Here is an 18,664-nt window from a genome sequence, read left to right as displayed (position 1 = left end):
ATCAAATGCAGTCACTGTGCCCATCAAATGCAGCCACTATGCCATCAATTGCAGCCACTATGCCCATCAAATGCAGCCACTGTGCCCCATCAAATGCAGCCAGTTTGCCCATCAAATGCAAGCACTGTGCCCATTATATGCAGCCACTTGTGCCCATCATGTGCAGCCACTTGTGCCTATCAAATGTATCCACTTGTGGCCATTAAATGCAGCCACTTGTGCCCCATCAAATGCAGCAACTTGTGCCCATCATTTGCAGCCACTTGTGCCCATCAAATGCAGCCACTGTGACCCCTGCCCGCCCGCTGTCTGCCCAGCACTTACCCCATCTTGTTGGCGGGTCAGGCAGCGGGTGACGGTGGCGAGCTGTGGGACGGCTCCTGTGTCCTCCATACTTCCCCCTTCTCTCTTCTTCCTTTCTGCTAAGCGTCCAATAGGGGCACCTGTGTCTTCAACCAGTCAGGTGACGGGTATTAGACCCGCACTTCCTGATTGGCAGGGAGGCGGTTCGGTGTTAGAAAAGCAAATATTAATTTGCTTTTTTAGCACATCTGGGTGGGCTCCGAGCGCAATGCTCTGCGCTCCGAATCCACCTTTTTTGAAGCCTATTAGAGCCTATGGCTCTAATCAGGTGCTTCAAAAAAACACCCCCGCCGCTGTAATTCAGTGGTGTCCGAAAAGGGGCCAGACGCATGAATAGGGGGTGGCAGTGGTGGCCTATATTATTCATATATATTATTCATATAGGGGGGTGGTGTGATGGAGGGGGCGGTGCCTGTGCTCCCTTAATGGATGGGCCGCCCCTGCTGATCACTGTATTAGTATCACTGGTTCTTACAAAGTGTCAAAAGTGTCAGTGTCCGACTGTCCACTGCAATATCGCAGATTGCCGGTATTACTAGTATAAAATGAAAAAAATAAATAAAGATAAGTATATATCCCATAGTTTGTAGATGCTATAACTTTTGCACAAAGAAATCAATATACGTTTATTGGGATTTTTTTTTTAAATCAAAAAATATGTATCAGAATACGTAAAGGCCTAAATTATTGAAGAAATTCGATTCTTTCAAATTTTTTATTGGATATGTTTTATAACAAAAAGTAAAAATTTATTTTTTTTTAAATTGTAGGTCTTTTGTTTATAGCGCAAAAAATGGCCTGGTCATGAAGGGGGTAAATCTAACAGAGGTCAAGCGGTTACGGAAAATTCATCTCACTTGTGTGAATGCAGTTACCAGAACACAGGGCACAACAAGACAGAATCTGTATAGCTATAAATCTCATACTGAAAATTCATGGTGAACTGCTAAGAATTAAAAAAAAAAAAAAGCCATGTACACTATATACCGGTCTCTGCAGTAGCACATGACAGGAAACAAACAGGAACCAGAAGTGATCACATTCCCATGTCCTATCATGTGTTCCAGTGAACCAATGGGGGGCAAACAGGACAAGCTAATGTGCAATTACTTCCTATACAGATAAGATGTATTCCGAAACCTGGAAGTGATCCTCATCCTGGACTCCAAAAGACAGGAAGTGACTCAAAAGCTCATCAGATCATCAACCTTAGCTCCCTACAACAAAAATAGAGAAAGGAACAAGTAAAGCTAAAAATATTGTTCCTGTTCTGTCAGTCCAGGGGGAATGAAATACTAGTATTACTTTACACCAATGGTAAAAAAACAAATAAAAAAAAAACAACAAAAAAAATCTAACAGAATATCCACGGCTGCATGTAATTAACAGAGTAGGAGAAACCAAAGTACAGATAGTTAGCAATCAGGCAAAAAAGGCATTATGACACTGTGGTATTGAAGCCCCTGGGAGCCACCATGTGGAGTGTTTAAATCCAGGCAATTTATGGCTCTGATGATGAGCCTGTACAAAATGGACAGCCCCAGGTTTACATGTATTGACTGGTTTATGTAGACAAATGCGGGTTATTTACTAAAGGCAAATTCACTTTGCACTACAAGTGCAAACTACAAGTGCAAAGTGCACTTGGAAGTGCAGCCGCTGTAGATCCGAGGGGGATATGCAAGGAAAATAAAAAACAGCATTTTAGCTTGCACATTATTGGATAATAAAATCAGCAGAGCTTCACCTCATTTCAGATCTACCCCTCAGATTTATAGTGACTGCACTTCCAAGTGTACTTTCAGTGCAATTTCAAGTGCACTTTACACTTGTAGTTTGCACTTGTAGTGCAAAGTGGTTTTGCCTTTCGTAAATAACCCCCAATGGCTTTTAAGAGCCACCCTGATGTCACTAAGATGTTTTTAAAAATTACACTTGAAATGACCAATAGCTTTCCCACATATACCAAAAACAGGGACATTTCAAGATAATGAGTGTTGCAACTGAAATTTTACACATAACTTTTTTATATGTATCTGTTGGATAAGCACGTACCAATATGTCCCTTAGATTGCTGCTTCTATGATAAACATGCAATGGGGATTGTTTCACATCATTGCAAACTTTGCGATCAGTCTACAAGATGTGAGAATATCTGTTTACAATTTTCCTGAATCTATCAGAAAAGAAGTGATGTGTCTGTGCAAAGAGAACTTTATTGCTTGTCCTGTCCCAATCTGTATATCACAGTTGATTCACTGCATATATGCAAGACTATTATGAACTGCAATAAAGGAAGATTTGTGATTACCGTTGAGGCCATGTATGTACATGGTTCCAAAACAATTTAAATGGGTAAACATACAAAGAGATTAGCAAAAGCCAATGCCACTGAACTGCCTATGGCTGTACCACTCCAATGCCTCCCAATGAATTCTTGAATTTGAAGAAATTATTGTCCAGAATCAACTCTAAACCCTGTGATCGCTGGGGGGAAGAGGATGGGGATAGGAGGGTTATTGGGAGACATGGGGGCAGAGATGACAGCTGGTAGAAGGAAGGAGGAGGCAACAGGCAGAAGTGACAGCAGTGACTGCAGGCATGGTACAGGAGACCGTCAGAGACTGCAGACATGGTACAGGAGACAATCAGGGACTGCAGGCATGGTACAGGAGACAGGCAGAGATGGCATGGTAAAGGAGACAGCCAGAGACTGCATGGTAAAGGAGACAGCCAGAGACTGCATGGTAAAGGAGACTGCCAGAGACTGCATGGTAAAGGAGACTGCCAGAGACTGCATGGTAAAGGAGACAGCCAGAGACTGCATGGTAAAGAAGACAGCCAGAGACTGCATGGTAAAGGAGACAGCCAGAGACTGCATGGTAAAGGAGACAGCCAAAGACTGCACGGTAAAGGAGACAGCCAGAGACTGCACGGTAAAGGAGACAGCCAGAGACTGCACGGTAAAGGAGACAGCCAGAGACTGCACGGTAAAGGAGACAGCCAGAGACTGCACGGTAAAGGAGACAGCCAGAGACTGCACGGTAAAGGAGACAGCCAGAGACTGCACGGTAAAGGAGACAGCCAGAGACTGCATGGTAAAGGAGACAGCCAGAGACTGCATGGTAAAGGAGACAGCCAGAGACTGCATGGTAAAGGAGACAGCCAGAGACTGCAGGGTACAGGAGATAACCAGAGACGGCATTGTACAGAAGACAGCCAGAGGTGGCATGGTACAGAAGACAGCCAGAGACTGCAGGCATGGTACAGGTACTCTGTAGAGGAGCACTCCACTAACAGGATGGGAGAGAGCTTGCACTTTCTCCTCTCTGCCACTGACATTACTCATGTCCTTTGCCTTTTGTCCCAGTACTAAGTGTGGGGATTGGAGAGAAGATCAGCGGCCACAATGTCCATGATGGGGGCCACAACTGAAATCTGGGGAGCACCCCTATAGATCCGGCTGCATCTTCTGTCTCTCACAGGAGAGGAGCTGGCCGGACAGCACACGGAGGTGGGAGAGAGCCCTGCTGCTCAGTACAACAGGATACCGCCTGTACAGTGTCTACATACAGAGCTCTGCCTCAGCATCCAGCCAGGGAGAGCCCTGATCCAGCGCTCGGTGTGTCCGGGAGTCAGAACTGGAGGAGGGAGGTGTGCAGCGAGGAGACAAAGCTGGTGGGCTGTTAGGACAGGGGGTCCTGCACCTAGCGATGCCACAGGGAGGAGAAGGCGGGGATGGCACTGTCCGGAGGGGAGGAGGAGGCGGTCCGCTCCCAAGTGACGTCACTTCCGGTATCGGTTTCCAGTATCGGAGCATTTTCGCGAGTACAGATACTGGCAAAAATGGCTAGTATCGGCGCTGATACCGGTATCGGTGCAACTCTAATCTTTAGGGATATGAGTGTAAATATTAGAATGATCTAAGGCCTGGTTCACACTTATGCAGGTTGCAGTTTGCATATAGCAGGTGCATTTTGTGTTTTTCAATACATGCTTTTCATCCATTGAAGTTGGTGAAACCAAAAACCAGAAAAAAGTCCCTGGCCCTTTCCATAAAATGCACAGATGCGAATTACATCCATAGGAAACCATGTTTTATGTTTCAGACCACTTCTTTTTTTTACCTGTTTGAGTGGAATTTCCTAAAAAAGAAGTCCCACTGGTAGATACAGCTGCTTTTTGAGCTGAATTACCGTTTTAGAGATATTCTCTGTCAAAGGATCACTATCAGAAGATGTGTGAGCTGATTTCTTGCTAAGCAATTTATTACGGCGGACTCTTTGTTGGCATTTGCTTCCGGTATTAATACCTGCCAACCAGGGATAAACTCGTCCTTCTGCATAGTCTTGGCACACCAGCTTATATTTTATTACATTTTGTGCCAGAATATCCTTTTCCAGTTGTTCTAATTCCATAGTATTAAATACCCTGAGGGTAGTTCTCTCCTTTAGGCAGATCTCAAGAGATGGTATTTCATGGTTACGTTGACAAAGCTATTTTTTGACCTCCTTAATAACTAATAAAATAAAATTGAGGGAATTTTAATTGGCAACCTCAATCCACTTCTCACAAAAATCACATTTCTGTCTCCCATTTGTCAGCTGATTCTTAAGGCTTCGTGTACACTACAGCTTCTAAACTTGAGTTTAGGAGCTTTTGGCATTGTTTTTTGCCAAAGTTCCTGAAATCAACTCCATAAAAGCCTATGTCTCCATGTACACATAGGCTTTTACAAGAGTTTACAAGCTCCTTCGGTTAGTGGAGCTTCAACCTCCCACTCCTGAATGCGTAAGAATCGCATTTAGGATAGGAACATTTTGACCACCGGCCGCAGCTGGCGATCAACCTAGTCTGTGTGTGTACATGAAGCCTTAATCTTGAACCTACGTGGAATTTTCTTTGCTCTGCAGTATTCAGAAAATGTATATCTACATGGCATTTTTCAAAGTTGTTTAATAATCATGCAGCAAATCAGTAAGACCCCATTCATACCTAGCGTAGTGGGAACATGTTTTTTTTTTTTTGCATTTTTTTCACACGACGTGCACAGAGAGGCCCATTCATTCGAATCGGCTACCCTACGTGCGAGAAACACATCAAAGAAGCTCCTGAATCTTTTTGGGTACAGAGCTTCGTGTGTTTTTTTACCATGTGTTTGGCACATTTGTGATGCGTTTTGCCATGCACAAACACGCGCATCTGCTGGCCACATTTGGGGTGCCATTAGGAATTTTCACTAGTTGTTGCATGTGGCAGAACAGCACGTTTCACGTTTCAGCATCCTTCTGTGTGCATTCCCAGAATGTTCAGATGTGAATGCGGCCTAATGCCCTGTACACATGATCGGACATTATACAGACATCCGACAACAAAATCCATCAGATTTTTTCCGACGGATGTTGGCTCAAACTTGTCTTGCATACACACAGTTGCACAAAGTTGTCGGAAAATCCGATCGTTCTGAACGCGGTGACGTAAAACACGTACATCGAGACTATAAACGGGGCAATAGCCAATAGCTTTCGTCTCTTAATTTATTCTGAGCATGCGTAGCACTTTGTGCGTCGGATTTGTCTACACACGTTCGGAATTTAAAGGATCGGATTTTGTTGTCTGAAAATCTTATATCCTGCTCTCAAACTTTGTGTGTTGGAAATTCCGACGGAAAAAGTCCACACACGATTGGAATTTCCGACAACACAATCCGAAACGCACTTTCTCCATCGGAAAATCCGACTGTGTGTACAGGGCATTACTGTATCACTACCAAAAGCAGACAATTGATTTGATGGAAATAATATAGCATCAATTTCAAAATGAAAGTTAAATAAATGAACACCTAGAGATTCTAACTGACTTTCTCTGTCACTTTGAGAAAGTGGTCCTTTGTGGGCCTGCAATGTAGGTAGTGTTTGTTATTGAGTTTGCTTTTAGTACATGGCTTCTGCAATTTGACCTCATTACAATTGTGAAGTGTATTGGTTAAGGAGGAGAGAGGGAGGCGCACCTAAGTGTAGTATTAGTAACACAGTTTATTGCACAAGATACATTGCACTTACAAGATGTAGGCAGAACACACGCATTGTGTTAGGAAATCACCAGAGATAAAACGATAATTCTCCCTCTCTACAAGACTTTGGTTCGGCCGCACCTAGAGTATGCTCTCCAGTTCTGGGCACCAGTCCTCAGGAAGGATGTACTGGAAATAGAGCGAGTACAAAGAAGGGCAACTAAGCTAATAAAGGGTCTGGAGGATCTTAGTTATGAGGAAAGGTTGCGAGCACTGAACTTATTCTCTCTGGAGAAGAGACGCTTAAGAGGGGATATGATTTCAAATTACAAATACTGTACTGGTGACCCCACAATAGGGATAAAACTTTTTCGCAGAAGAGAGTTTAACAAGACTTGTGGCCGCTCATTAAAATTAGAAGAAAAGAGGTTTAACCTTAAACTACGTAGAGGGTTCTTTACTGTTATGCCCCGTACACACGGTCGGACATTGATCGGACATTCCGACAACAAAATCCTAGGATTTTTTCAGACGGATGTTGGCTCAAACTTGTCTTGCATACACACGGTCACACAAAGTTGTCGGAAAATCCGATCATTCTGAACGCGGTGACGTAAAACACGTACGTCGGGACTATAAATGGGCAGTAGCCAATAGCTTTCATCTCTTTATTTATTCTGAGCATGCGTGGCACTTTGTGCGTCGGATTTGTGTACAAACGATCGGAAATTCCGACAACGGATTTTGTTGTTGGAAAATTTTATATCCTGCTCTCAAACTTTGTGTGTCAGAATATCCGATGGAAAATGTGTGATGGAGCCTACACACGGTCGGAATTTCCGACAACAAGGTCCTATCACACATTTTCCGTCGGAAAATCCGACCGTGTATACGGGTCATAAGAGCGGCAAGGATGTGGAATTCCCTTCCACAGGCGGTGGTCTCAGCTGGGGGCATTGATAGTTCAAGAAACTATTAGATAAGCACCTGAATGACCACCACATACAGGGATATACAATGTAATACTGACATAATCACACACATAGGTTGGACTTGATGGACTTGTGTCTTTTTTCAACCTCACCTACTGTGTAACTATATGTAACTATGTATCATCCTCAAAAGCTGCCACAGTCCAGTGTGTCTCCCGGGGTCCAGATGGCTGTGGAGGAGAGAGCTAGGATACAGGAAGAGACCAATAGTTGTCAATGCTGTCTCAATGGACCATGCACTCCCAACTAAAGGAGGAAATAAATAGGTCTGGTTCTGGATGGATTTATAACAAAGGTCTTCTGACCCGATGTGCTGCAAACCATGCTGAGCTGCTGTAACTAATTGTTATAGATGCAGCAGTAGAAGGCTTGTGTGTATCAAAAACCGTTATATATCTAACTTAAAGTGATTGTAAAGTCTCTTTTTTTAAAATAACAAACATGTTATACTTACCTGCTCTGTGCAGTGCTTTTGCACAGGGAAGCCTGGATTGTCCTCTTCTCAGGTCCCTCTTCACTGCTCCTGGCTCCTCCCTCCAGTCGAGTGTCCCACAGCAAGCAGCTTGCTATGGGGGCACCTGAGCCGAGCTGCAGCTCCATGTGACCTAGTCTGTGTGTGTACATGAAGCCTTAATCTTGAACCCACGTGGAATTTTCTTTGCTCTGCAGTATTCAGAATATGTATATCTACATGGCATTTTTCAAAGTTGTTTAATAATCATGCAGCAAATCAGTAAGACCCCATTCATACCTAGCGTAGTGGGAACATGTTTTTTTTTTTTTTTGCATTTTTTTCACACGTCGTGCACAGAGAGGCCCATTCATTCGCATCGGCTGCCCTACAATCGAGAAACACATCAAAGAAGCTCCTGAATCTTTTTGGGTACAGAGCTTCGTGTGTTTTTTTACCATGTGTTTGGCACATTTGTGATGCGTTTTGCCATGCACAAAAACGCGCATCTGCTGGCCACATTTGGGGTGCCATTAGGAATTTTCACTAGTTGTTGCATGTGGCAGAACAGCATGTTTCACGTTTCAGCATCCTTCTGTGTGCATTCCCAGAATGTTCAGATGTGAATGCGGCCTAATGCCCTGTACACATGATCGGACATTATACAGACATCTAACAACAAAATCCATGGATTTTTTCCGACGGATGTTGGCTCAAACTTGTCTTGCATACACACAGTTGCACAAAGTTGTCGGAAAATCCGATCGTTCTGAACACGGTGACGTAAAACACGTACATCGAGACTATAAACAGGGCAATAGCCAATAGCTTTCATCTCTTAATTTATTCTGAGCATGTGTGGCACTTTGTGCGTCGGATTTGTCTACACACGATCGGAATTTAAAGGATCGGATTTTGTTGTCTGAAAATCTTATATCCTGCTCTCAAACTTTGTGTGTTGGAAATTCCGACGGAAAAAGTCCACACACGATTGGAATTTCCGACAACACAATCCGAACGCACTTTCTCCATCGGAAAATCCAGCTGTGTGTACAGGGCATTACTGTATCACTACCAAAAGCAGACAATTGATTTGATGGAAATAATATAGCATCAATTTCAAAATGAAAGTTAAATAAATGAACACCTAGAGATTCTAACTGACTTTCTCTGTCACTTTGAGAAAGTGGTCCTTTGTGGGCCTGCAATGTAGGTAGTGTTTGTTATTGATTTTGCTTTTAGTACATGGCTTCTGCAATTTGACCTCATTACAATTGTGAAGTGTATTGGTTAAGGAGGAGAGAGGGAGGCGCACCTAAGGCTCAGTTCACACTAGGACGACTTGTCAGGCGACCTAGGTCGCCTGACAAGTAGCGTCCCGTTCTGTACAATGGAACCGTTCTAATCGAAGTGACGCAAGTCGCTCCGACTTAGAAAAAGGTTCCTGTACGACTTTGGGGGCGACTTGGGGCGACTTGCATAGACTTCTATACAGAAGTCGTTTTGCAAGTCGCCCGGGCAGTTGTGTGCAGGTCGCCTCGGTGAGGCGACCTGCAAGTCGTGCCGCCTCTGGTGTGAACCGAGGCTTAGTGTAGTATTAGTAACACAGTTTATTGCACAAGATACATTGCACTTACAAGATGTAGGCAGAACACACGCATTGTGTTAGGAAATCACCAGAGATAAAACGATAATTCTCCCTCTCTACAAGACTTTGGTCCGACCGCACCTAGAGTATGCTCTCCAGTTCTGGGCACCAGTCCTCTGGAAGATCGTACTGGAAATGGAGCGATTACAAAGAAGGGCAACAAAGCTAATAAAGGGTCTGGAGGATCTTAGTTATGAGGAAAGGTTGCGAGCACTGAACTTATTCTCTCTGGAGAAGAGACGCTTGAGAGGGGATATGATTTCAATTTACAAATACTGTACTGGTGACCCCACAATAGGGATAAAACTTTTTCGCAGAAGAGAGTTTAACAAGACTTGTGGCTGCTCATTAAAATTAGAAGAAAAGAGGTTTAACCTTAACCCTTTCATGACTAAGCCTATTTTTGAAATGTGGTGTTTACGAGTTAAAATCCGTATTTGTTGCTAGAAAATTACTTAGAGTTCCCAAACATTAAATATATTTTTTTTAGCAGAGAATCTAGAGAATAAAATGGAGATTGCTGCAATATTTTATATCACACGGTATTTGTGTAGCGGTGTTTTAAACGCAAAAACGCAAACTTGTCTTGCATACACACAGTTGCACAAAGTTGTCGGAAAATCCGATCGTTCTGAACGCGTTGACGTAAAACACGTACGTCGGGACTATAAACGGGGCAGTAGCCAATAGCTTTCATCTCTTTATTTATTCTGAGCATGCGTGGCACTTTGTGCGTCGGATTTGTGTACAAACGATTGGAAATTCCGACAATGGATTTTGTTGTCGGAAAATTTTATAGCCTGCTCTCAAACTTTGTGTGTCGGAAAATCCGATGGAAAATGTGTGATGGAGCCTACACACGGTCAAAATTTCTGATAACAAGGTCCTATCACACATTTTCTGTCGGAAACTCCGACCGTGTGTACGGGGCATAAGAGCGGCAAGGAGGTGGAATTGCCTTCCACAGCCAGTGGTCTGAGCTGGGGGTATTGATAGTTTCAAGAAACTATTAGATAAGCACCTGAATGACCACCACATACAGGGATATACAATGTAATACTGACATAATCACACACATAGGTTGGACTTGATGGACTTGTGTCTTTTTTCAACCTCACCTACTGTGTAACTATATGTAACTATGTATCATCCTCAAAAGCTGCCACAGTCCAGTGTGTCTCCCGGGGTCCAGATGGCTGTGGAGGAGAGAGCTAGGATATAGGAAGAGACCAATAGTTGTCAATGCTGTCTCAATGGACCATGCACTCCCAACTAAAGGAGGAAATAAATAGGTCTGGTTCTGGATGGATTTATAACAAAGGTCTTCTGACCCGATGTGCTGCAAACCATGCTGAGCTGCTGTAACTAATTGTTTCAGTTGCAGCAGTAGAAGGCTTGTGTGTATCAAAAACCGTTATATATCTAACTTAAAGTGATTGTAAAGTCTCTTTTTTTAAAATAACAAACATGTTATACTTACCTGCTCTGTGCAGTGCTTTTGCACAGGGAAGCCTGGATTGTCCTCTTCTCAGGTCCCTCTTCTCTGCTCCTGGCTCCTCCCTCCAGTCGAGTGCCCCACAGCAAGCAGCTTGCTATGGGGGCACCTGAGCCGAGCTGCAGCTCCATGTGTCCATTCGGACACAGAGCTGCTGTTCGGCCCAGCCCCCTCTCTCTCCTGATTGGCTACTGACTTTGATTGACAGCAGCAGGAGCCAATGGTGCTGCTGCTGTGTCTTAGCCAATCAGGAGGGAGAGTCCCGGACGGCCGAGGGACATCGCCGGACAGAGATGGGGCTTTGGTAAGTATCAGGGGGGCTGAGGGGGGCTTCTGCACACAGAAGACAGAAGACTTTTTATCTTAATGAATAGAATTCATTAAGATAAAAAAACCTTCTGCCTTTACAACTCCTTTAAGGGTATGTCCACCTTATGTTTCCATCAGCTGCCCTCCCAGGGAGAGTGTGTGATGGAGGTGTGCCAATGTATGCGTCCATACATTGGTTCAGCGGGACATGCCCGGCTCCTCCCCCCTCGCACAGCTCCCTGGGCAATGTAGTTTGGAGGCTCCTTTTGGCGCTTCGCGCATGCGCGCTGGCGCGGTTCTTGTCCACATCGAGCCGATTACGTCAGACGCTGGCTCGTGAGAGTAGATAAGACCAGCTTGTCTTGTCACTTCAGCCAGAGCCGGAGGATCGGGCTCCACTGGGCTGGCGTCTATATTACCACATGTCACCAGGTATGCTGTATACTTCATTTAAATACGCTCTATTTACTCACTTATCCTTTGCACTGGCCAATCACATTCTTACTATTTTTCAGAGTGTGCAGCACTCTAAACTATTGTAATTGCACTCCTTGATTTTCTTTGAGACACAGTCTTTTGCATTAAGGCAATCACTAGTCCATTATTGTATCACCTCTTGATTTACTGCACCATTACTCCATCTGCTATATACTTTTCACTGAGGTTACTATTTATTTGCATATTAATTGACCCATATCCTCTCTTTATTTATAGAATCCTCTTTAGCATTCAATTCTATACCGTTAGTCTGCAGGTGTTTCAAAATTAGTCCTATCCTTTCTACTCAATCGATTATAACCATATTAAGTAAGTAAACTTTATGAGAGACATCAGTCCCCTACAGTGTGTTAATTATAACTTAATAAAAAAATTATTTCTAACATTATCTTTTATGTTAGCCACCATTTATCTCATCTACATCATTCCTTAACATTCGATGTTTCACATTACAGCCCGATCTTTCTACCCTCTATGGCCACTACACTAGACCGTCTCCCCTCTGTGCTGGGAAACCTCTGGGGGTGAGCTTTGGCATCTGGTTGGCGTGTTTGTTGGTGGTGCTATTTGTGGGGTGAGTGGTTGTGTTCATTTGATCTGTAGTGTAATCCTGGCCACCATACCATATTATTGAACATATTTCTATGCCATAAACCAATACTCAATGAGCACTTGATCTAAACTGCCCTTTTTTTTTCTCTTTCTATATTGTTTAGTTTGTCATACCAATTTGTTTCTGAATTGCACGTCCCCTGAAGAAGCAAATAGCAAAACATGTTGGACTAGTGTGCAATTTTTCTCAATTATGGTTTGAACCTACGTATCTCTTAACCACCTTGTTTTTATAATCTTTGTAAGAAGAGATGTACTACGTGTAATGAATTTGTTTTATTTAAACATTGTTTGTACCAATAAAATTTACATTTTTAATATGAAAGTACTTTCCAAGTTTTGTTGGCACCGTTAAAGTCCCTGTTATTCTGTTCTTTCTTGTCTCCATACTGCTTTGGGATGAGGTGCCTTATATATTGGGTGTTGACCGTGAACCAGACCAATTCTAGTCTTTTAAGGGTAGTCTACAAGATGTATAAGGTGAGTAACAAAGAAATCTCCAAAATAGTAGGGTGGAGGGGACTTCTGTAGGACTCAATGGAGTTATAGGGAGGAAAAGTGCTTAAAGTGGATGTAAACCCATCATCATCATGTCATCCTTTCTAAACTACTGCCATAGGGGTTATCTATAAGGATATACATGCCTCCTGCATGTATCTTTAGCTGTCAAATGTCTCCCCTCTGTCTGTTATGAGACCCGAAAAACTGCATATTCTGTGGGTGGGTCTGTTGTCTGGAGCTTGGTGGGTGGAGTCGTGATTTCAGTAGACTCCCCGCCCATCTCTACACTTCCCTGGTCAATATGCATTTTCTCTGAAATAACTGAACTTCTGCTATGATCTCTAACATCCAGTGAAAAGACAGGAAAGTAACCACATGACTTCAGCATGCCAAATCATGGTGAGGTGTGGAACAGCCAATCCTTGCAGAGCTGCTGAAGAAGGGAGAGGGGGAGGGAATTGAAAAATAATGCATGTCTTAGGCTAGTGCACGACATATGTAAATCACCTGTCACTCACAGCAAGGGGGAGGATTTGACAAAGTTTTTCTCTGTCAAGTTTTATCTAACTGAACAATAAAAGAGGATTGCTCAGAGCTGGATTAACTCTTTGTGGCAAGACTGGGCTTAAATGATAGGAAATCTTATACTATACATTATGACATCAAACAAAAAAAAAAATTTCGGGTTTACATCCACTTTAAAAAAACGTAATAAAAAATTTACCTTTTTCTGTGATTATTATAATTCATTATGAATGCTACCCCAACACACAATTCAGTTCAGTTCAATGTGCGATAACCATAACACACCACAACGCACATATAGTGTGCTTTGGTGTTGCTAAAAAGGGTCATGTGAATTCTTTGATCCAATGTGATGTGTTGGCAGCGCATTCATAATGAATTGCCTGCCTTGACACAATGCATGTTAATTAGTGATGGGCCAAACACCCTCTGGTTTGGTTCAACATCAAAACTCCCAAAAAGTTTGGACCCAAACCGAGAACCCTATTTAAGTCTATGGGATCCGAACTCGAAAAATCAAAACTCCCCATTTTCAAGGCTTATATGCAAGCTATTGGCCATAAAAAGCGTATGGGGCCTGAGTACTGCCCTGGGGGACATGTATCAATGCAAACATTTTTTTAAAATATCAATTTTAATGGAGCAGTGATTTTAATGATGCTTAAAGTGAAACAATAAAAATGAAAAATTCCTTTAAAGCGTAACATTCCCCTCTGGGTGATCTATGTACATTGCAAGGATTATAACAACCTTTGTTGGCGATTCCTACCTTTTGTTATTTTGAAGAAATCCCTGTTTGTTCCTCTGTGCCAAGTGGGTCTAATGGGAGGGGTTTCATAATTATCAACCAGCTGTGCAGCTGCAGAGCACTAATGAGGAAATCTGCTGGGCCTGCATTCATTTAGATGTGTTCTATTGGTAGTATCTCACAACAAATTACATTTTTGTTGCACGGGATGCCTGAAATCTGACTTGTATCTTAGTGCAGACTTTTGGGAAAATTGGTGAGCCAATCACACAAGCAGGAAATTATGTTTCTGGGGTTTGTTTAGTACACATTCTGTGAACAGAACAACTCCAGGTAGCCATATTGCATTTAATTTTACAGAAAATTACAGCGGCTGCAAATTGAAAAGGAAAGGTCATTTTTAATAACATTCAGTTACAATATGACTTTGTATACGGTGTTGCAATTGCATATGTTATATTATTTTTTCGCTAATTTTTTTCTCACGAAAGTGGAGTTACCTTTTAAATATAGTGCCTGGGGGGTCCTCTTAGTCTGCCTGTAAAGTGGCGCATCTGTACCGTATATGGAACCTGCTGCAGCAAAACTGACATATACAGTATAAAGAAAAAAAAAGACATTTAAATTAATTTCCCTTGTAAACTTTATTTATTTGGTAAACAATGGCTTGGGGAGCCATTCTGTATAATGAGGCCACATTTTAGTGCATGTGCATTCCCGCTGACAGCTGAATGAAAAAAACCCCTATTACCAGCAATACAAAATGTGAAAAAAATGGCGAGGGGTTCCCCCAAAATCCATACCAATTGCTTATCCGAGCATGCAAGAAAGGGGGGGACAAGCGAGTGCCCCCCACCTTCTGAACCATACTAGGCCACATGCCCTTAACATGATTGGCGGCATGCTTTGGGGCAGGGACACCCCAAAGCATGTTGTGCCCATGTTGATGGGTGCAAGGGCCTCTTCCCCACAACCCTGGGTAGTGGCTGTGGGGGTCTGCAGGCAGTGGGCCCCCAGATCCCACCCCTCATGTGAATGAATGTGGGGTAGCCAGGTGGCTCCAACCCTTACCTATTTAAGAACTGTCAGACAGTGGAGCAGGCAGGTGGCAGGGAGCCTTTGTTATGGGCGGAGCTTTTTTCCTTTTTCAGGTCTTGTGGTGCGATGGGCATCGTGATTGATGATGGATCTACATCGGGGACATTTTTTTTTTCAATAAAGGAATTGTCAAAAACTGTCTATGTGTTTTTACCTCCTTTTTGAAACTTTTTTGGGTGAATGAGTAGGGGTATAGTGTACCCCTACTCATTCACATAGGGGGGGAAGCAGGGTCTTGGGGCCTCCTTGTTAAAGGGGGCTTTCAGATTCTGATAAGCCCCCAGCCCACAGGCCCCCACAACCACCACCCATGGTTGTGGGAAAGAGGCCCTATCAACATGGGTACAAGGAGCTTTGGGGTGGGAGGCAGAGCCCAAAGCACCCCCCATGTTAAGGGCATGTGGCTTTGTATGGTTTGGGGGGGCACTCACCCCCCCCTTTCTGGCCTGCCAGGCTGCATGCTCAGATAAGGGTCTGGTATGGATTTGGGGGGGGGGGGCGACGGCACTTTAATCAAAATTATTTTGGCGTGGTGTGTTCCCTTCAAAATCCATACCAGACCTAAGGTTCTGGTGTAGATTTCGGGGGGGACCCAATGCCGTTTTTTTTTAAATTTTGCCGTAGGGTTCCACTTAAAATCCGTACCAGACCCAAAGGGCTTGATATGGATTGGTGGAGGGGCCCACGCAATTATTTTTCTTCACATTTTGTACTGCTGGCAATGCTTTTTTTTTCATCCCTGATGACTCATCCATTGTTAAGGATGTGGCGGCCGGCTTCCCAGCCTGCTCCTTAACAACTAGCTATTCACTGTGCTCTGTGCCCCGAATGGGCAAAGGCTTGCACCTGACCAGCAGTCAGGGCCATAGAATGCACTGTGCAGCGCGGCGCTGTTGGGGGCTGAACTGATGCTCGGCCCAAACAGTTTGCCCATTACTAATGTTAATGTGCAAAGTAACACATACAATGAAATGGTGCAAATTATAAAAAGAAAACAGACACCTGTGTGCAGATTTTTTTTTATTTAAACACATATCGATTTTTACACTGCTGTTTACAGGAGAACATAATATATAAACCACTTTCCCACATTTGTTATTATATGATATAAAATAACACTGTCGCCTTAACAAATTAAAAAAAAAATAGGTTTCTGATGGATGTTCTAGGGAGGCCTGTACATAATTGCAGCAGCTGTTTGCCCAAATGCCGGGCATTCCTTGGGCAAAAGCTCCTTTCTTCTTGAGCCAAAGTTTCAACACTTCCTAATAGTGTTGGAGCCTGCCTGCTCCCTCACTGACCCATACATTTCTATTGGCTCATCACTATGATGGGCTGCCTTACTGGCCAATAGGAATGCGTGGAGCAGGCAAGCAAGACTTGGCACTATTAGGAAGTGCCAAAACTTTGCCAGATCAGAATGGCCCATCATTTAGGTAGAGATGGTACCTGCACTGTATACCTCTCAGGAGATTTTTTTGGCAGAGTCATTTTAAATATTACATCCACCAACTCAGGGGACCCAATATTGGATAAAGCCAGCAAATGCATAATATTTTGCCATCTGGTTATTCAACAGTGGTATCCATTAGCCAAAGTTATGTAACCTCCCAATGTAACAATAAGAGAACTCTACATGACTACTACAGCTTGGATACTGTACTCAGTTTAACGTTTATTAGGTTGAATGGCCATGGTGGATAAGTGACATTTTTTAATCCAGCACAATCACCCAGCACTGTAGCATTTACCCCTCCACAGCTGTGGAATTTTTCATTTAGATCAAGTAAGAGGAAAACTGATTTTATTTTGTTTTGAAAAGATCCATAAAAGATAAGTTCACTTTTAGTAACACATTGCACCATTATTTAGGTGTCCGTTTATGAAGCGGTGATCAGCGGTGATCCCGAGGATCACCGCTGATCACAGTCCATAAACAGTTTATGAAACAGTGATAATCGGGGGAGAACATGTTTGAACTTGTTCTCCCGCCGATTATCTCTACACGCGGAGAATTCTCATGAATGACACAGTAAGGGCCAGTTTATGAAGCGGTGATCTCACCGCTTCACTGGTGATCTGAGTCAGAATTCACACTCCCAGGTTCACCAGCTCAGAGGTGGTGAATCGGGGAGTGAAGAGGAAATCTGGGGGGATCTGAGGGGGAAGGAGGAAGATTTTTAACTTCCTTATGCCTCGTTCAGACCCCCCAACACTGTTAGCATGTCCCCCTGTCATATTTATGTGTATACATATATATACATATATACATATAATGTGTATATGTATATATATATAATGTGTGTGTATATACATGTATATATAATGTGTGTGTGTGTATACATATGTATATAATGTAGTGGGACTCATTATTTTATTAACATTAATCGTCCGTGTATTGAGCGGTGATAATTTATCACCGCTTAATAAACTGACATCTCTGTATTTCTGGTGTTGTAATCTCGTAAAGTCTCACGAGATTCCAGTATCAGGGGCCGTTCTCCACTGTTTGAAGCATTTGTAGATCTCTTCACTCCTCCGAAGGAGAAGCGATCTACAAAGCTTCATAAACAGGCACACAGAGGAGAAAAATCTTCACTGTGAATGCCGGAGAACGAAGCAGTGAATAGATTTCACTGCTTCATAAACGGACACCTTAGGGTGTAACATGTAACATGTTCCTAAACACATCCCCCCCTCACACTCTGAGCCACCCATTGTGACAGTGGGCAGGGATCCTCTCCTCCTGTCACATTTAAAAGTCAGGGTGGCTGTGAGGGGCTCTGCCCGCACAGCTTTGACATTCATTCACAGAGATCTATAAATAAACTACATGTCTCATCTTCCACTACTGCGGCAGATAGATTTGTAGTTTTCAATGGAATGTAAGTGCACTCTTTCTTCAGCTCTCAAACTGAAAGCCCTACAGAGATATGAGCAGAAAGCTGGGGGAAGAGTGTGCAGGAGCCTGACATTGCACCCGAAATCCAGTGATTGTGGGTGCAATGCTTTGCAGGCTCCGGTAAAAAAAAAAAATTCATGTAAAGTTTTTCCTGCAAAATCATGTGTATTTATTATGTTTTAAAAGGTGAACTTACTCTTTAAATTACATAATTAATGGTAGCTACCTTGTCAATTAACAGTAACAATGTTCATCTTGTAATTAAAGGATAAGTGCACCCTAACACTAAAATCGCTATATCTATAGACATCCACGCTATAAGACTAACCTATCTAGCCCTATAAAGAAGAAATCAGTATCCATACCTTTTATTAAGCTAATCTGGTCCGGTCTCCAGTGGCCGAAGCTCTGCAGAGGACACAGCCGACAACGGCTGTGAAATGAATGGTGAGTGACGTCACCCATAGACTTACTATGGAACTTTCCGATGTCGGCTGTGCCCTCTGAAC

This window comes from Aquarana catesbeiana, linkage group LG01 (assembly GCF_042186555.1).
Source record: "Aquarana catesbeiana isolate 2022-GZ linkage group LG01, ASM4218655v1, whole genome shotgun sequence".
NCBI lineage: Eukaryota > Metazoa > Chordata > Amphibia > Anura > Ranidae > Aquarana > Aquarana catesbeiana.
Note: the sequence above shows the minus strand (reverse complement) of the source record.